General features: G+C 45.2%; 1 protein-coding gene across 3 annotated transcripts in view; it reads right to left on the bottom strand.

Annotated features, from left to right (window-relative positions):
- Positions 1–20,713, bottom strand: part of LOC122434556 — a 456,430-nt gene that overhangs the window by 132,554 nt on the left and 303,163 nt on the right. Inside the window, exon 2 of one of the 3 annotated variants that reach the window (XR_006267408.1) lies at positions 3,134–4,130. The exons of the other annotated variants lie outside the window; for them this stretch is intronic. The gene's annotated coding sequence lies outside the window, so the exon portion shown is untranslated. Of the gene's footprint in view, positions 1–3,133; positions 4,131–20,713 lie in introns of those variants that run through there. 3 annotated transcript variants of the gene reach the window in all.

Below are 20,713 nucleotides of genomic sequence, written 5' to 3'. Positions count from 1 at the left end.
CCCTTTTGAATCTCCCTCCCATCTCCAAAAAATTTTTTTTCATTTATTGATATTAGTTGGAGGCTAATTACTTTACAGTATTGTAGTGGCTTTGGCCATACTTGAAATGAATACAACATTTCTTTCTAATTTTTTTCCCCTACATCAATACATATAAGTCACACGTCTATCAAAATGTATTAAAATATGTAAAGTGTGTTTTACAGTCTTTCCTTACAGGTGGGAGACTGAATCCCAGAGATGTGAGTTTTATCTTAAGAGAAAAATTTCCTCCTAACCCAAGGTAGAATGATGCTGTTTCTGGACTGAGGACTACATTTTAAGCAGAGAGAGTGGGAGACATTTTTACACAGCGTACTCGGAGTATGGGGTGGGCAGGGATTTGCGGGTGCAATGGTTTTTTTTTTTTCCCAAAGTCATAAAATTAGATGTCTCAGAATCTGCCCATGTGGAGAGAGACAGACAGAGTTAAGGAGCATAAAGGCATTCTGCATCCAGCTTGCTCATGGACCAGCAACATCTGTCTAAGATTCCGGAACCTGCAGAAGAACCATGTGCCTTGCATTTAACTTAACTTAGACCCTTTCCCCTTCTGACCACGAGCCTGACTGACCGTCGATTGAGCACCTGCTGGCTTCCGGCCCCTCGGTGGAGGGGGGAGAACCTTTGATCTCTGTGTCAGAGCTTCCCCGCCACGTGACAAGGTACAGCAGAGACAGCCCTAGAGCATGCACACAGACACGCGCATATCTGCAGGTGAGCAGGTGCGGAAGTGGTCAGGCAGCCTCTCCTAGCAGCGGGGGAAGCCTGGCTTCCTGCTCTTAGGAAACCAAGGAGCACTGTGCTTCTAAGATGCCCCTGCAGCCTGACACCGGGGCCACGGGGATCGGGCTCCACGAGTCCCAGAAGCCGCCGTCTTCCGCCCCGAGCTTTGAGCCCACCCCGGGCTGAGTGCTGGCCCACTTCCCGACTGCCTGCAGGGCAGGGACCACGCTCGGGCTTTCCCGACCAACACTGTTGGTTCCATGACCGTGTCTGTTGTTGACTGTGGTTTCTGACACCGCTGATGTCACTGAACAAGTCAACTGACGCTGTTATCAACAGCAGTGCTGAGGACTCCCCTTGCTGGCTCGGTGGACAAGCATCTTGCCTGCAGTGCTAGGGGACGTGGGTTCTGAGAGGGTAACAGGCAGGAAGGCCAGGGGTCTCCAAACGGAGGACATGGGCTGCAGGTGTCAGACATTTTTTTATCTCCCTCTTAAGCAGCAGGGGGAAACAAACTAGTGATGTATTTTTTTCCCTTCTCTATACAAATTTAAAAAGAGGCTTCTCCTAAAATACTGTGTTGCCATAACAACACCTGGTTCCACCTGAAGTTAACTATTCTCAAACCTTGAGGTAACCAGTGCATATTTCTTACGGAAATGTCTGTCTTAAGCTATGTTAATGTGCTATGCATTTACCCCAGACTCTGTCTTCAAGTCAGTTCTGCATAATGGCTCAGAACCCACTTGACAAACCAGTGTAACACTCAGGCATTGTTCCCCTAATCTATGTAAACGAAACTATTTGTATGGTAACCTGCCTCTATACAGATTCAAGTCAATATGGATTCAAGTCAATCGTTTTATGGCCCAGGATGACTTGCCTGGTGCCAGGATTATCCCAAAATACATCTTATGGATGAGGGGCCTGGTCCCATTCTCTGAGTTTTAAGACATTTGTTTCTTTTATTAACAGACTGCTGACTGGAGAAAGAAATGGCAACCCACTCCAGTATTCTTGCCTGGAAAATCCCATGGACAGAGGAGCCTGGTGGGCTACAGTTAGACCTGGCTTCCCAAAACTGGAGAAGAGCCCACACAAAAGCCATGAAGACCACCTCAAGCCCCCTGCATTAGCTGAACATGCCAAGTTCGGACCCCTAAACCGTAGTTAGCAAATCAAGTAAGCGTTTTCCACCTGTTAGGGCAGACGACTAGCCCGACTCCAGAGTAAACACTCTCACGGCACAAGAGAAGTGCCCTTAATGTGGGGCAGATGTCTTTAAAGTTCCCTGGGTCTGTCTAAGACTGCGGAAATTTTCAAACTGTCTCTTTAATAAGGGGCAACTAACCCACATTTCAATAGGGAACTGGGATTTTCCCCTTCCCCTTGATGGAGGCAGATAAATCACCCCGATAGGAACTGGGCTTAGTTATCTCACTGCTGAGAATGTGTCTGCCGAGAGAGACACCCCATGGCCATGGACACAGACATTTTCATCCACTTCTGCATGAGACGGGAGGTTCACAGTCCAGAGAGTTTCCCCATGGCTGGGGCCTGTGGGGTGCTATTGCTGTCAAAATAATGTGTTCCCTCCCGAAAGATGCTCATCATGGTGGGACTGGGAGTCCTTTCATCCCAGAGCCCATGACCTGTGGGTACCAGTTATTTTTCTCATCTTCCCAAACTCCCTTTGACCTTCTAATCCTTTTCCTTGCGCAGTTTAGGAGATGCAGACAAAGGAATTAATGCACACATACACTTGAGAGAGCAACAATGATATTTTTTATTTGATTGAAATTAGTCTTCAACGTCCACAAAGAGGGATATCGCGGAAACAGGAGTAAAAATGTTTCTTGATATTAGATGGTGCTCTAAAAGCGGTCCCTGGAGCAATAGTATCAGTACCCCTTGGGGAACTTTTGCAAATAGAATTGATTGTGCCCTACACAGATGGACAGAGTCAGGAACTCTGGGGGTGCCCCCAGCTCTCCATCATTAACACTCTGGGTGCTTCCGACATGCAGGGAAGCTTATGAGGATTCAACAGGCTTTAAAAAAGGAAACCTCCAATCTCATACAATATTGTCAGTGGTACCCAGTGTCACTTCTACATTTATATTTCATAGTTGAAACTCATTTTGTATTTAAAAAAAAAACCTAGCCATTTTCTACTAAAAACACTCTATTTTAAAATTTTGGTTAATTGGCTTCCTTAGTAGCTCAGTTGGTAAAGAATCCTCCTGCAATGCAGGAGACCCTGATTTGATTCCTGGGTCGGGAAGATCTCCCGGAGAAGGGAGAGGTTACCCACTCCAGTATTCTTGGGCCTCCCTTGTGGCTCAGCTGGTAAAGAATCCACCTGCGATGCGGGAGACCTGGGTTCCATCCTTGGGTCGGGAAGATCCCCTGGAGAAGGGAAAGGCTACCCACTCCAGTATTCTGGCCTGGAGAATTCCATGGACTATATAGCCCATGGTTAATTAACTGACTTGTTTACAAGTAAACTTATTCACAAGATGTGTCTGTGGTTAATTAATTCACTCATTTACAAGTGGCGGTAAACTGATATACGAGATGAGGTTGTGGTTAATTAATATCCGTGTGTGACAGTCTGTACCACTTTCTCGTCTTTGAAGGCTCACCTGAAGAACTCACAAAATGAGGAGACAGCTAACAATACTGGCACTGGGCTAGTATTAATAATACTCAGGATAAAAATGAGTTTGGCAAGTTGATGGGTGTACACGTGAGACCTCTGTCATGCCAGACGCCAGGCCCTGATTATTTCATTTCAGCCTCAGGGCAGCCTTATGATACAGAGGTTCATACATCTGCGTCCGACCCAGAAGACATGGGCTGCCCCGTGGTGGACAGTTCATCCCGAGCGCATGGCCTGTGGGTACCAGTTTCAGGCCCCAGGCTGGAAGAGTTCGTACCTTCCACTCTGTGGCGGCCCCCGATTCATCAACACAGCTCCACCCAGGTTCTTTCTGGTCAAAGGCAACAGTTCCTTTTTGGCCTACCCACAACTGCTTTGCAGAAAGACGTCTTTACCGTACATATTCTGATTCAAGGGAATGAAGATAAACCACTGCAGCTACGATTGCAACTGAGCACCACGGTGGTCCCCCAGGGCTCAGACCATGTGTGTGCGGGAAGAGGTCAGTGTGGGACCTGGGAGGGGGCGATGGGGAGACAGGCCTCCCTCCCTTGTGATCAGGATAACACCGCTATGCCCAGCTCACTCACGTTTTGTGGGTCCAAGCCCGGTTCAACCAGCAGTGTGCCTCTGGGTGGAGGTTGTCTTTGTTCCAAGATGTCGCTTCTCATAAATCATGTGTCAGCACCTGAGTCCCCAGCGTCTACCACCAGAAAGAGAGAAATGATGTTTGCTCTGGACGCATGAAAGGACACCCAGAGAACTCAAATGACGACACTCAAGACATTTGTAGGCATGCTCAATTCCAAAGCTTATATCTCAACTGTGGGATCAAAAAAGATCTTGCTACAATTTATGAGTGTCCTGCCTACACTTTGCCCTAAGATGGTGAAGAGTCTGCCTGCAACGCGTGAGACTTGGGTTCGATCCCTGGGTCAGGAAGATCCCCTGGAGAGGGGAACGGCTACCCACTCCAGTATTCTTGCCTGAAAAATTCCGTGGACGGAGGAGCCTGGTGGGCTACAGTCGCAAAGAGTCAGACACGACTGAGCAACTAATGCAAGACTTCTACAGAATCTGGCCTTGCAGTTAGGGCTTTAATTCATTATGAGTTTATTTTTGAGTATGGTGTTAGGGGGTGTTCTAATTTCATTCTTTGACACGTAGCTGTCCAGGTTACCCAGCACTTATTGAAGAGACTGTCTTTTCTCCACTGTAAGTTCTTGCCTCCTTTGTCATAGGTTAGGTGACCATGGGTGTATGGGTTTATCTCTGGGCTTTCTCTTGGGTTCCACAGGTCTGTCTTTCTGTTTTTCTGCCAGGACCATACTCTTTTGATGACTGTGGCTCTGAAGTAAGAGAGTCTGATTCTGCCAGATCCACTTTTTCTTTCTCAAGATTAATTTGGTGACTTGTGGTCTTTTGTGTTTCCATACAAACTGTAAAATTTTTGGACATAAGTGGCAGCAAGATCTTTGTCGATGCACCTCCTAGAGTAACGAAAATAAAAATGAAAAGAAGCAAATGGGATCTAATTAAACTCAAAAGCTTTTGCACACCAAAGGAAACCATTAACACAAAATGCAAAGACAGTCTTCACAATCGGAGAAAATATTTGCAAATGAAGCAAACAAGGGACTAATCTCCAAAATTGGAGAAGAGAAAGGTTACCCATTGCAGTATTCTGGCCTGGAGATCTCCATGGACTACAGTCCACGGGGTCACAAAGAAAGTCGGACACGACTGAGCAACTTTCACTATCTCCAAAGTATACAAACAGCTCATGTGGCTCAATATCAAAAAAACCCAAACAACCCAATCAAAAACTGGGTAGAAGATCTGAATAGACATTTATCCAAAGAAGACATACAGATGGCTCAAAAGAGCACATGAAAAGATGCTTCACACCACTAGTTATTAAAGAGAAGCAAGTCAAAACTACAATGAGGTGTCACCTCAGATCGGTCAGAATGGCCATCATCAATAAAAACCTACAAACAATAAATGCTGGGGGAGGGGGGGTGGAGAAAAGGGAACCCTCTCACACCGTTGGTGGGAATGTAAACTGATACAGTCATTGTGAAGAACAGTACAGAGGTTCCTTAAAAAACTGAAAATAGATGTACCCTATGATCTAGCAATCCCACTCCTGGGGATATGCCTGGAGAAAACCATGATTTGAAAAGATACAAGCAACTCAATGTTCACAGCGACACTGTTTACAATATCCAAGACGTAGAAGCAACCTAAATGTCCATCTTCAGAGAAACGGATAAAGAAGATGTGGTATACATAGACAACGGAATATTATTCACCATAAAAAAATGATGAAATAATGCCATACGCAGCAATATGGATGGACCTCAAGATTGTCATACTGTGTGAACTAAGTCAGAGACAGAAAGACAAACATCATATGATATCTCGTATCTGTGGAATCTAAAAAAAAAAAAAAATGATACAAATGATCTTACAAAATAAAAACAGAATCACAGATGTGGAAAAAATAAAAATAAAAAAACTTCTGGTTACCAGAGGGTAAGGGAGGGGAAAGGGATAAATTAGACCAGGACTGGACACATTTAGACACAATTAGACACATTTCTATATATAAAACACATAAGTAATAGGACCTATTGTATAGCACAGAGAACTCTAGTCAATACTATACAATGACCTATATGGGAAAAGAATCTAAAAAAAGAGGGGATATATGTACATGAACAGCTGATTCACGTTGCTATCCGGCAGAAGCTAACACAACACTGTAAATCAACTATAAGCCACTGAAAATTGAAATAAAAAACTATTGGATAGTTTGTATCTAACCTATACAATCCTTTGGCCACCTCATGCGCAGAGCTGACTCATTGGAAAAGACCCTGATGCTGGGAGGGATTGGGGGCAGGAGGAGAAGGGGACGACAGAGGATGAGATGGTTGGGTGGCATCACCCACTCGATGGACATGAGTTTGGGTAAACTCCGGGAGTTGGTGATGGACAGGGAGGCCTGGAGTACTGTGATTCATGGGGTTGCAAAGAGTCCGACACAACTGAGCGACTGAACTGAACCGAACTGATACATTATAAAGTAATAACAGTTTATGTTTCAACTATGTGTGTGTGCATGTCTGAGTCAGAATGTGTCTTGTGTGAGAGGAGATGCAAATATACACAAAATGTATTACTGACTCCGATATACATAAACTGTATTACTAACTGGGGACACACACACCACAGTTGAAACATAAGCTGTGTTACTTTATACTGTATACTTTAAATACAAACTATCCAATAGGTTTTTTTTTTTTTTTTTTTGGAACAGGCAGGGTTTCCCTGAAAGCTCAGTTGGTAAAGAATCTGCTTGCAATGCAGGAGACCCCAGTTCAGTTTCTGGGTCCAGAAGATCCCCTGGAGAAGGGATAGGCTACCCACTCCAGGATTCTTGGGCTTCCCTTGTGGCTCAGCTGGTCAAGAATCCACCTGCAATGCGGGAGACCTGGGTTCCATCCCTGGGTTGGGAAGACCCCCTGGAGAAGGGAAAGGCTACCCACTCCAGTATTCTGGCCTGGAGAATTCTGTGGACTGTATAGTCCACGGGGTCGCAAAGAATCGGACGTGACTGAGCGACTTCCCCTTTCACTGCACTTTCAGGACTAGGCCACCTTTCTGTCTCCATGTCTGCCATATGCTGAACTAAGCCAGATCTCCGGCTTTCAGCTTAATCCGAAATGATTGTGCTTTTCTGGACTTCACAGCAGCTCCTCTGGCTCTGGAAGGGTCTCTTGGTGAGGTAGGTCTGGGCCATCTGTGTCTCCCACCTAGACTGTTCCATCATCATTGTCGCCTCATTCACCCTACCCCCTGCCCTCAGGTCAGAGTAATCCTGGTAAAATGTGAGTCAATCCTCATTGTCTCAACTCACAACCCCCTGCTGCCTTCTCGGCTAGTTCAGTGTGAACAAAAGGGCCACAGCCCTGGGGTGTCCATCTATTTGTCTCTCCTCTTGACGCCTCCTCCTGGCTCCCCTCCTGGACGCCCTGGGAAACCTGGCATTTCTCCGTCCCCACGGGCCCACCTTCAGCTCCCTACCGAGCAGGGCCTGTTTATCCAGCTCGCCTCACTACCAGACTCAGCAGATCTTTGTTTGCCCCCTGGGGGCTCAGATGGGACAGAATCTGCCTGCGATGCAGGACACCCGGATTCCATCCCTGGGTCAGGGAAGATCCCCCTGAAGGAGGGCGTGGCAACCCACTCCAGTATTCTTGCCTGGAGAATCCCATGGATAGAGGAGCCTGGTGGGCTACAGTCCATGGGGGTTGCAAAAAGCCTCGGACGCGACTGAGCGATTAACACACAACGAAACACCTAGAATCCAGGCCTTGCTGGGGAGCAGGGAGAAAAGGGCCATGCTCGTCAGAGACTCCCAGTAAATGTTTGTGCCCTGAGTGGACGCACGGCGGGGACACACACCAGCACCCAGGAGACCAGTAGTAAACACACCAACCCCAGCCACGTGTGAAGCCCTGGGCATGAATGGTCAGCCCCTGAGGGTGGCCTGTGGGCTCCGGTGTAAACCTCCGTGCAGGTGGTTCTAACAGGAACAGACATACCAGCCACGTAGTCATCCCTGTCTCGGGCTCTGCTCTTCTGTAACTGCCTCCCCTCCTTCCTCCTGGTCCTAAGACCTCTAATATTACAACCCCAAGGCCTGAGACCAAGGGGAGGAGCTGCCTTCCTGAGCTATTCTGTTTCACTCCTTGCAAAGTCTTTGCATTTCTCCCCCATGTCTACCCAATGGAATGCAGAGTTCAGAGAAAAGCAAGGAGACATAAGACAGCCCTTCTGAGTGAACAGTGCAAAGAGAAAGAGAAAGACAGTAGAATGGAAAGACTAGAGATCTCTTCAAGAAAACTGGAGACACCAAGGGAACATTTCGTGCAAGGATGGGCATGATATAAGGACACAGACGGCAAGGACCTCACAGAAGCACAAGAGATTTAAGAAGAGGTGGCAAGAATACACAGAAGAACGATACAAAAAAGGTCTTAATGATCCAGGAAAGCACAATGGTGTGGTCCCTCACCTGGAGCCAGACATCCTCAAGTGTGAAATCAAGTGGACCTTAGGGACAATCACTATGAACAAAGCTAGAGGAGGTGGTGGAATTTCAGCTCAGCTATTTAAAAATCCTAAAAGATGATGCTATTAAAGTGCTGCACTCAATACACCAGCCATTTTGGAAAACTCATCAGTGGTCACAAGACTGGAAAAAGTCAGTTTTCATTCCAACACCAAAGAGTGTTCAAACTACCGCACAATTGTATTCATTTTAATGCTAGTGAGGTTATGCTCAAAATCCTTCAAGTTAGGTTTCAGCAGTACATGAACTGAGAATGTCCAGATGTATAAGCCGGATTTAGAAAAGGCAGAATAATCAGAGATCAAAGTTCCAACATCCAGTGGATCATAGAGAGAGCAAGAGAATTCCAGAGAAACATTTACTTTGGCTTCATGGACTATGCTAAGCCTTTCACTGTGTGGATCACAACAAGCTGTGGAAATTTCTTAAAGAAATGAAAGTACCAGACCATCTTATCATCTCCCAAGAAACCTGTATGTGGGTCAAGAAGCAACGGAAGTAGATGTTTTTCCTGAAGAGTTCCTTGGACAGCATGGAGATCAGAACAGTCAATCCTCAAGGAAATCGACCCTGAATATGCATTGGAAGGACTGATGCTGAAGCTGAAGCTCCAATACTTGGGCCACCTGATGCAAAGAGCAGACTCATGGAAAAGACCGTGATGCTGGGAAAGATGGAAGGCGGGGGGAAAAGGGGACGACAGAGGATGAGATGGTTGGATGGCATCACCAGCTCAATGAACATGAATCTGAGCAAACTTGGGGAGATAATGGAAGACAGAGGAGCCTGGTGGGCTGCAGTCCATAGGGTTGCAAAGAGTCAGACAAGAATTACTGCTGCTACGGCTGCTAAGTCGCGTCAGCCGTGTCCGACTCTGTGTGACCCCACAGACGGCAGCCCACCAGGCTCTCCCGTCACTGGGATCAGGCAAGAACACTGGAGTGGGTTGCCATTTCCCTCTCCAATGCACGAAAGTGAAAAGTGAAAGTGAAGTTGCTCAGTCGTGTCTGACTCTCAGCGACTCCATGGACTGCAGCCCACCAGGCTCCTCCGTCCGTGGGATTTTCCAGACAAGAGTACTGGAGTGGGGTGCCATTGCCTTCTCCCCATGAATTACTGACTAAACAACAAAAAAAAGGCACGTGACACATAATGTCATATTTTCCAGGCTGTGCCTTCCTCACAAAACTCATTTCGCTCGACAGCTACTGACTAAGCCTCTCTCCTAAAATAATACCGCTGCTTAAATCAAAAGGCCAAGTCATGCAAAGTATGAGCTTTTTCTGCGTCCTGTGATTATAACGTTCATGATGCGATTTTCCAGTGATGTGTTCTTCCAGGAGCTGGAGAACCAGATAACTGGACAGAAGCCTGGTGCTTTTTCAGATGCTCTGCGCTGAGCAGAAATGGGCCTCCGAAATATGGTTCGGGTGCCCTGACCCCATCCCCTTCACAACACATAAAAACATGCTGAGGTCATGCTGTCTTGAATCATCGTTACTGAAGACACACTCATACTGAACTAACCAATTACATTCCAAATGTCTCCTTTTTGTGCGTCATACAACTGAAGCCCCACCTTCAAACACTGGTGTATCCTCTGCCCAAACTGCTGCGTTGTTTTAGGTAAAAATGATGACAAAACACCCAGAGGGTAGTTTTTTATACTGAACAAATATCAGCTGTACATAAAGTGAGTTTTTAAATAAACCATGCAAATGCTTGTAACTAGAGTAAACAGCGCTATTTACAAATCAGTAGACTATTTCCATTAAAATATAAATGTTACACTTGCTGATATATACAAACACACTGTTGTCTAGTCAACTAAGTTGTGTCAGATATACATACATATATATAAAACATATTTAAGGTATACACATGTATACAACTTTTTTATGTATTTACATGAATATATCTAAAAGGATCATACTGAAATGACCAATTTGCTAAGTGACAAACTGGTTGCATAAACAGCCATTATTTTTTGAAATCTGATCGTTCTCACTCAGTAGAGAGTTATGCTAACTTGCTCTGTACTAAGAATTATATACTGTTACAAACTGTTTTAAATGTGACTGGCATATATACATACTAAAGTCCAGATGCCCCCAAAGAATTGACAAGATACTTCAAGGTCACAGGGCAAAGTAACTAAAAGTCAGGAGGCATTACTCTTTGCAACTGCATGGACTGCAGCCCGCCAGGTTCCTCTGTCCATGGGATTCTCCAGGCAAGAATACTGGAGTGGGTTGCCATTTCCTTCTCCAGGGGATCTTCCCGACCCAGGGATCAAACCCAGGTCTCCTGCATTGTGGGCAGATTCTTTACCTTCTGAGCCACCAGGGAAGCCTGTTACTGTGTTAGGTAATTTCCATTACCACAAAAATCTCACATGTATTTATATCTTGACTTGCTGTCTAACATTTAAAGTAGCTAGAAATTTTTAAAAGATTTAAATAACAGTTTCCAAAGTGCTGGGTATTTTTTTAAAAACTATAGATCATTATAGTCAGCTTGTAGCCCCATACTTGAGGACTCTTGAGCTGATGGTTTGTGATCTGAGCATTTTAGCAAATATCTAACTTCAACGGCAAAGTTTCTAAGGTCGTCTCTGAGTCCAGCCTTTCTCTCATCTCAGTCTTGTTGAAAAAACTTAAAGCTTCTTAGCCTGATGAGGAGGGCGGTTTAGGCCAAGAAAGGGTGGGTGGGAATTCAAAGCCCTGAGTTGCAAGTAGAAGGCAAATGCTATTCTAACATAATTTGAACCTGACTGAACTGCCCGAATTTCAACTATTCTTGAGCAAAAACAGGAAATCTGAACCACAGCCAGAAGACAGATTCCCTGGAATACATGCAGAAACAGAGTAATTTCTCTACCCCTTGAAGCCGTACTGCGCTCAAATGTACAGCCCAGAAAATAATAAATAAATGTTGTTTCTGGAACAAATGGTGAGTTTTAAAGCACCTGCCATAAGAAAAGGACAAAGAAAAAAAAAAACTTTACTTTCATATAAGAAGACACAAAATCAAATTGTCTTTTGGCTTAAGCCTTTCTTCAATTTTATGGAAGTCTATATTCTCTCTTGAAAATAGAATTTTCTGTTGCTTTGGTTCCAACAGAAACGATCAATTTGTTTTCACTTCCTGGGGTGCCACAGCTTCAAGAAAAAAGCCGGTTACCATGACTGCAGCCCCCAAAACATCAAACCCTTAGCTTTCGATAAAGAAGCGAACCAGAGAGTCGTTAACGCCTGGCTGTTTCTTCAACGGTGGAGACGCAATGCGGAATGTTTTACCCAACCTTCCTTTTTGCCGTCCATATCCTGCATTTGGGGGCTAAAGTCTTCTAGAAAGGCGAACATCAAAGAAGGTGAACTGCGGCAAGCGATGACGGGGATGTAGAGAGATCGGAGCCCTCATACCATGCCGGCGGGAAGGAAAAAGTCTGCAGCCGCTTTGGAGAATCCCACCCTCACACTTCCCACCATTGGCGGTTTCTTAAAAAAGTTAAATGTAGATGTACCACTGTTCCTGTTGGTTAGTTGCTAAGTCACGTCTGACTCTTTGGGGTGCCATGGACTGCAGTGTTCCGGGCTTCCTTGCCCTTCACCATCTCCCAGAGTTTGCTGAAACTCATGGTCATCGATTCACATAAATGTACCATGTTATGCAGCAATTCAGCTCCTACGTATCCACCCAAGAGAGATGAAAAAAGATGTCCACACAAAGACGCGCACACAGGCATTCACAGCAGCGTTATTTCTTTTTTTTTCTTAATTTATTTATTTAACTGGAGGCTAATAACTTTAAATACTGTAGTGGTTTTGCCATACACTGACATGAATCAGCCATGGGTGTACATGTGTCCCCCATCGTGAACCCCCATCCCACCTGCCTCCCCATCCCATCCCTCAGGGTCATCCCAGTGCACCAGCCCTGAGTGCCCTATGTCATGCATCGAACCTGGACTGGAGATCTGTTTCACAGTTGATAATACATGTTTCAATGCTATTCTCTCAGATCATCCCACCCTCGCCTTCTCCCACAGAGTCCAAAAGACTGTTCTGTACATCTGTGTCTCTTTTGCTGTCTCGCATATAGGGTCATCATTACCATCTTTCTAAATTCAATATATATGCGTTAGTATACTGTATTGGTGTTTATCTTTCTGGCTTACTTCACTCTGTATAATGGGCTCCAGTTTCATCCAGCTCATTAGAACTGATTCAAATGCATTCTTTTTAATGGCTGAGTAATATTCCATAGTGTATATGTACTACAGCTTCCTTATCCATTCGTCTGCTGATGGACATCTAGGTTGCTTCCATGTCCTGGCTATTATAAACAGTGCTGCGATCACAGCAGCCTCATTGCTAACAGCCAAGTGAACAGAAACGATTCCGATGCCCCCCAAGTGATGCGTGACTCAACAAAATGGGATCCACCCATAGGCTGGAATTCTGCCGAGCTCTGGGTGCAACTGTTGATGGAAGTCATATGGTAGGTTAACCGGGTAAAACATCATGAACTATATAACTAGCAAGTAACCAGAGGATTCATGGAAAACCTATACGGGAGGGTCTCAGGGAGACAACCCAAGGAAGGACAAACCAGCAAAGAGTTCAGAGCTGCAGAAGAGAGTTTAGAGTTGTTACCAGACGGCAGAGACGCCTGCTGGTTCCATCAGGACAGAGGTGGTCTGGAGTTGCTGAGCAGACTACAGGCCCTCAACTGAAACGCGGGTGAAGGAGCTACTGACCAGCGGCCAGGAGGTAAAGGCCCACCGGTGCCCACCTGGCGGGCACTGAAGGTATTCTCGGGGAGGCGGCCACATGGCGGGGTGGGGGACGATGTCATCACCCCAGAAGGATGACTTGCGGGGACCTTGGTTTCTGCAAAGAGAAGGCAGAGTGCGTGCTCAAGTCATGTCTGACTCTCTGTGACCCCGTGGACTGTGGCCCGCCAGGCTCCTCTGTCCATGGGCTTCTCCAGGCAAGAATACTGGAGTGGGTTGCCATTTCCCTTTCCAGGAGATCTTCCCGACTCAGGGATTGAACTTGAGTCTCCTGCATTGCGGGTGGGTTCTTAACCGACTGAGCCAGCAGGGAAGCTCCCTTCACTGAAAAAGTCGGGAGCCCTAACCCTGTAACCTGCTTCCGGAGTGTTCCCAGACTAGGAGGGCTTGGCAAGTCGAGAGATGAGAGTAACAAAGACATGTTCTGCCTCCCAGGTATGCTTTTCACCACTCAGCTGCGCATCCAGGCTCTGCAGTGTGGCCCCCTGACCAGCAGAAGCTAAGGTCTGTGCTTACTCACAGCTGGGAAGAGCGAGGTTTCCCATAACTAATAAACACTGACCCACAGACGTAGCTGCACTTCAGCAAATGCCAAGTCCAAGCAGACTCGCATGCCGTGGGGGGTGTGGTCAAGATTCCCCAGCAATGGGGTCAGGTACCGCCAGGGACAGAGGACAGGGGTGGTCAGACTGTCCATCACACCCGCTGTGTACGATCAGATTCTTACAGTTGATTACTGAGATCAAACCTTGCGTGTGCTGCCCAGAACTGACCGTGTGGTCTGTTGCTCAGTTCCGTTGTGCGTTTGATTTTATTCATGTAGTTCAGGGGAGGTGTCCAAGCTGCCTACAACCACTCGAGGTGATTCTCTTTGGTCTTCCAACCACTGGAGAGACACGGACTCCTGGTTTTATCAGTAAAACCATCAATTTATGGGGACTTCCTGGGTGGTCCAGTGGCTAAGACTCTGCCCTCCCAATGCAGGAGACCCTAGTTCAATCCCTGATCAGGGGACTAGATTCCACATGCCACAACTAAGCCTCGGCACAGTTGAATAGGTTGCTTTTTTTTTTTTTAAAGAGAGAGCAGATTATGAATGGCAGTGAAACCTCAAATTCATCATGCACTCATGATGAATCAAAGAGAGAAGAGGAGAAAAAGATGGCCCTGGATGTGTGAGGCCGTGTCCCACGGTGTGGTCACAGGGAGGCAGAGACTTCCAGGTGACCCAGCCTTTCCTGGGTCAGAACCCCACCATGTCCAGAGTTCATCTGCTTCTCCTGGGTCACAGGAGGGTCCCTTTATTTCCACTCTCTCTTCCCCCCTCTGGAGCCAAGAGATGATTGTATTCACTCAAAACTGCCAGAATGAGAAAAACAATCAAAACTTGGCTAACCATCTCTTCTTTCGCCAGTTAAGGAAGAGCAGGAAGGTTCTTTTCCTGCTCTTTGGCAGTTAGACAAGAGATATTTTCTGGACTTCATGTGCCTGGACCTAGGCATAAAGTAAGGAAAAGTTATGACCAACCTAGACAGCATATTAAAAAGCAGAGACGTTACTTTGCCAACAAAGGTCCGCCTAGTCAAGGCTATGGTTTTTCCAGTAGTCACGTATGAATGTGAGAGTCGGACTATAAAGAAAGCTGAGTGCCGAAGAATTGATGCTTTTGAACTGTGGTGTTGGAGAAGACTCTTGAGAGTCCCTTGGACTGCAAGGAGATCCAACCAGTCCATCCTAAAGGAAAGCAGTCCTGGTTGTTCACTGGAAGGACTGATGCTCAAGCTGAAACTCCAATATTTTGGCCACCTGATGTGAAGAGCTGAGTCATTTGAAAAGACCCTGATGCTGGGAAAGATTGAGGGCAGGAGGAGAAGGGGACAACAGAGGATGAGATGTTTGGATGGCATCACCGACTCAATGGACATGAGTTTGGGTAAACTCGGGGAGTTGGTGATGGACAGGAAGGCCTGGCGTGCTGCAGTCCATGGGGTCACAAAGAGTCGGACAAGACTGAGCCACTGAACTGAACTGAACTGAAGGAAACTTGAGATATTGGAAAGACACATTTTAAAAATCCTTGCTGTTGTTGTTGTCTGGTTGTTAAGTCATGTCCGACTCTTTGCAACCCCACAGACTGCAGCACGCCAGGCCTCCCTGTCCTTCGAGCTCTCCCGGAGTTTGCTCAAACTCATGTCCATTGAGTCGGTGATGCCACCCAACCATCTCATGTGAGAACACACCTGCTTACTCAGGAATCTTGGGCACGACCCTTCTGACTTAAATAGATGGGAATGACGCTGTCGACTCTGCCAGGCTTTCAGCGTAGGGCTGAAAGTGAAAGTCGCTCAGTCGCGTCTGACTCTTTGCGACCCCGTGGACTACACAGGCCATAAGATTCTCCAGGCCAGAATACGGGAGTGGGTAGCCTTTCCCTCCTCCAGGGGAAATCTCCCCAACCCAGGGATCGAACCCAGGTCTCCGCATTGCAGGCAGATTCCTTACCAACTGAGCCACCAGGGAAACCCAATGGCACAAGGCTACTTGCTATCAATTGAGGAAATAATACGGAGGAGCCTGAGGAGGGAGACATGTAATCCAGCTCTCATTGGCCTGGCCCAAAAGTTCAATCAGTTTTCTCCATACAATGCTAGGTTCCCATACACATCTTACGGGAAAACCTGAATCGACTTTTGGCCAGTCCAACATGTTAGCACTAGAAAACTGGTCCTTAAGAACATGGAGAGCTTTCACGTCCCAGGTCTATTCGAATGGACTCAACACCATTCTCCTGACCACCCAACGAACACGTCATGTGGCTGGAGGACTGGGTACTTTCAGATGTTATCACGTCTACCCTGCAGACACAGTTATTATTAAACAATTCTGAAAGTTCAATTTCTTTACCCACTCGCATGACTTAGGGAAGGAAATTCATGCACTTAAAGGAGCAGTGGAAAGGATATTTTGAAGCAGCAGGATTTCTTAAAAAGACTAATTTTTAAATAGAATAAAAAAAAATAAATGCAAGTATTTCATCTCACTTGACCATAGTAACAGCATCGGATTTAATATTTTCGGTCCAGACCATCTGGGCTTGATTCTCATCCTCTGAAACTCTGTGGGAACTATTTTGGTTGCGCTTGGGAAAGTTTCGTTTGAGTCACAAGTACGCTGAGAACCTAGCCCTGTTGCTAAAATAGAAAGCTCTCTCTCTCTCTCTTCTCCCCTCTCCCCCACTCTCTGTTTGAGAAAGTTGCTTTGGGAAGGATAATTTGGGACCTTAGAACAGATTTAGGAGCTGATGGGACTTGCCCTGGTGGTCTACTAGCCAGGACTCCAGGTTCTCTCAATGCAGTGGACTCAGGTTCCAACCCACCGATCCCCCATTCTGACACTAAGCGTTCACCTGCCACATCTAAGACCTGGCGCAGTCAAATAAATACATAACTTTTTTTTTTAATTAAAAAATGTTTACATCTAAAAACATTAAAAAATTTTACATCTTAAAAAATCAAAAATGTTTACATTCAAAAAAAATCAAAAACGTTTACATTTAAAAAAATCAAAAACGTTTACATTTAAAAAAATCAAAAACTTTTACATTTAAAAAAATCAAAAAACTTTTACATTTAAAAAAATCAAAAAATTTTACATTTAAAAAAATAAAATTTTTACATTTAAAAAAAAATCAAAAATTTTTACATTTAAAAAATAACAATTTTTACATTTAAAAAAACAAAATTTTTACATTTAAAAAATCAAAAATTTTTACATTTAAAAAATAAAATTTTTACATTAAAAAAATAAAAAAAATTTACATTAAAAAAAATTTTAATTTAAAGGAAAAAAAAAAAAAAAGACGGAGTTGAAGAACATTTCACACGCCACCAGCTATCAATTCAGAGCTCAGGCAAATGGCAATCACGTATCTATGAATGAGACAGTCTATTTTCCCCATATTAGAAGAAAGCCAGTCTGCTGACATCCCGCGCTGCTGATGTTTTTAAGCTGTCCTTCCCCACGTCTACGCTGCCCCTTCCCTGCGTCTACGCTATTCCTGACTGTATGTGCCTTTGGCTAAGTTTCCTCTATTTCCTCCGAAAGTTCTGGAAGAGCCCACACATGCAGTGTGGTGATAGACTTACGCGTGAAGGAGGACCTCTCTCTGCCTCCCTCCCTCCCCGGCTTCAAAGTCTGAGGAAGCTGCTAAAATAGGTTGCGAGTGTCTGATGTTAGAAACCAAGAGACCGTTTTCCCTTAAAACTTGCACAGATGCTGTTAAAACAGCAACGTAAGGCTTCTGAAGAGACCAACGCCACCCACAGTCTTTCCACCCTAACACTTCTTTTCATTTAAGGAAAAAAAAAAAAAGAAAGGGTACAGAGATTCTTCTTGACAAAGTAGAAACAGAGATACAGACATGGAAGAGAAACATGAGGAGACAAAGGCAGGGAGGTGGGTGGGATTAACTGGGAGACTGGGGTTGAGATAACATCCACTGCTGACACCCTGTATGGAACAGGTAATTAATGGAACTTGCTATATAGCCCAGGGAACTCTTCTCATTGCTCTGTGGAGACCTAAACGGGAAGGAAAGACAAAAGAGTCATATACATCTACGTGTAGCTCATTCACTTCATTGTACAGCAGAAATTAACCCAACCCTGTAAAGCACTTGCACTCAAAAATTAAAAAAAAAATTTTTTTTTGAATTCCCCATCTTATCCTTGTCCATATATTATAGACACATCATTTTTTTAAATGGTTCAATAACAGCGTAACATGTAGTACAACCCAATCCTTTATTTTTAAGGAATTCTTTGCCCTTGATTTGGCCTCTTGCAGAACCGGAATTCCATTCAAAACATTTCTGAAAGAGCCACCAAATCCAGTAGTCGTCACGGAATATTCCCTTGAAAGATTCCTTAATTCAAACATCAGGAAATACAGACTTTTGTACTCTTTTAAAGAAAAGAAACAGCTTTAAGATTTCAGAAAGCGTTTCGGCATTCACACAGGAGTCCTGAGAACTGCGTCAGGGATCGACCAAACCCTCTGTTTAAAAAGTGTTTCTTTGTCACATATGACAGTGTGCAATTTTCCAGGATATATTCTATCATTTTGAGAGCTCAGGATGCCACCTTTGTGGAAATCCAAGGTGGCCACGGCCACAGAATGAGTGAATGACTTGGAGGTGACAGGTCTCCTGAGCTAGAAATAAGAGGGTCAAGTTCAGCCAAGAGTTAAGTAGGTGCTTCAAGCTGCTTATGCATGCTGACCTCCAAGTTGCCTCTCTTTTCACGGGTCAATCCCCCACCCCCCATCACACAGATTATTCAACCTTGTTCACACTCCATATGGCAGGGTCCCACTGAATAGCCAAAACTAAATGACTGTTACGGAGTCAAGTGCTCACATTTTTGAGTCAAAGTTTTGTTGAACTCCATGAGCCACATCTAACACAAGGCCAAGAAGAAGCTGTTACCAGTTATCAAAGGTTTATTGAAGAAAAGTATGCCGATACTCAAAAGACATTATGAGCATCTTTGAAAATAATTTAATTCTCTGGTATTTAGAACCAGATCCCCTTCTTATAAATGATCAAAGGTTTATTGAAGAAAAGTATGCCAATACTCAAAAGACGTTATGAGCATCTTTGAAAATAATTTAATTCTCTGGTATTTAGAACCAGATCCCCTTCCTATAAATGATCAATTACAAGAAGGGGCCTCCTCCATACATGTGTATGTATGGCTGAGTCCCTTTGCTGCCCACTTCCAACGTAAAATTAAAAGTTTTTAAAAGGGGGGGGGGGAGTGCTCCTCCAATTTTTTTTTTAATGTGAAAAGAAGTGTAAAGTCTTTGTTTATTCCCTAAAGGTTCTTTTATCTGGAGATTTGCTTACATTTTAAGAAAATAGAATTGGGTCAGCTTTAGGGGAATTATTTGCAGTTTCAAAAGGCAGTAATGACCTGAGAAGCTTGCTTTTCCCCCCGCTTTTCAAAGGCCTTCTGGTTGACTACTTGCAGAAGTATTTGACTGCACTTTAACACTCATGCAAGGCTCCCCTGTTGGTTCAAGCAGTAAAGAAAGAATCTGCCTGCAATGCAGGAGACCCAGGTTGGATCCCTGGGTCAGGAAGATCCCCTGGAGGAGGGAATGGCTACCCATTCCAGTATTCTTGCCTGGAAAAATTCCACAGACAGAGGCGCCTGGTGGGCTACAGTCCATGGGGTCACAAAGAGTTGGACTCGACTGAGCAACTAACACCCTAATACTTAAACAACTAATTATCAGAGTCACTCATCTCGGATTTATGATAAACATGAAACATTTACAAAGATAAGATCTTGAATAAAAACTGCTTATGCTAGGACCTTTACCAACATCACCATAAAAGGCTTCCCGATACTTCAGATGGTAAAGGATCTGCCTGCAACGCAAGAGACCAGGCTTCGATCCCTGGGTCCGGAAGATCCCCCGGAGGGAAGGAAATGGCAGCCCACTCCAGTATTCTTGCCTGGAGAATCCCATGGACAGAGGCCCCTGGTGAGCTACAGTCCCTGGGGTCGCAAAGAGTCGGACACGACTAAGAGACTAACACATATAAAAGGTTCATTTAAGGAAATGTCGTCTATGGAATGTCTTTAAATGGCAATCCACTCCAGTCCTGTTGCCTGGAAAATTCCATGGACGGAGGAGCCTGGTAGGATACAGTCCATGGGTCCACGGGGTCGCAAAGAGTCCGCCACGACTGAGCGACTTCACTTTCTTTCGTGTCCAACTTCAGCACCGGAATGATCCATAAAATGGACCCGTGGAGCTAACAGGTGTGAGAAAAGACAACAGTCAATCACCCAAGACAAGGAGCCCAAACTCTGCTGAGAGCTAGGCTTCAATTCTATCAGTAGAGGCTGAAACGTATGTAGTCATTAATCAAACAAACATCTATTGACCAATCTGGGTTCACGCAGGGACTCAGAACAGGAAGCTATGAAACAGAACGAAACCAAGAGCATGCGGAAAGAGACAGAACAAGGATTGAGCAACTGAAATCACCACGGAGGCAGCCAAAGCTTCACACAGACGGATGGCCGTCCAGCCTGCGGCATGTTAAATCCCTGCCATGCCAGCCCCTCGAGGTCACTCCAGCCAGAATCTCTGGGCTAAGAGTCCACACTAGAGCTCCTCACCCAGGCCTCAGAGCTTACCTCCTCTAACTGTGGCTCCCCAGGTCAGCAGCATCGACATCACCAGGGTACCCAACCGGAATGCAAACGCTGAGCCCGAACCCAGAGCAAGAGATGAGAGAGTCTGGGGGTGGGGGGTGGTGTGGGGATACTAA

Source organism: Cervus canadensis, chromosome X (genome assembly GCF_019320065.1).
Source record: "Cervus canadensis isolate Bull #8, Minnesota chromosome X, ASM1932006v1, whole genome shotgun sequence".
Taxonomy (NCBI): domain Eukaryota; kingdom Metazoa; phylum Chordata; class Mammalia; order Artiodactyla; family Cervidae; genus Cervus; species Cervus canadensis.
This window is presented reverse-complemented; position numbering and strand designations above follow the sequence as displayed.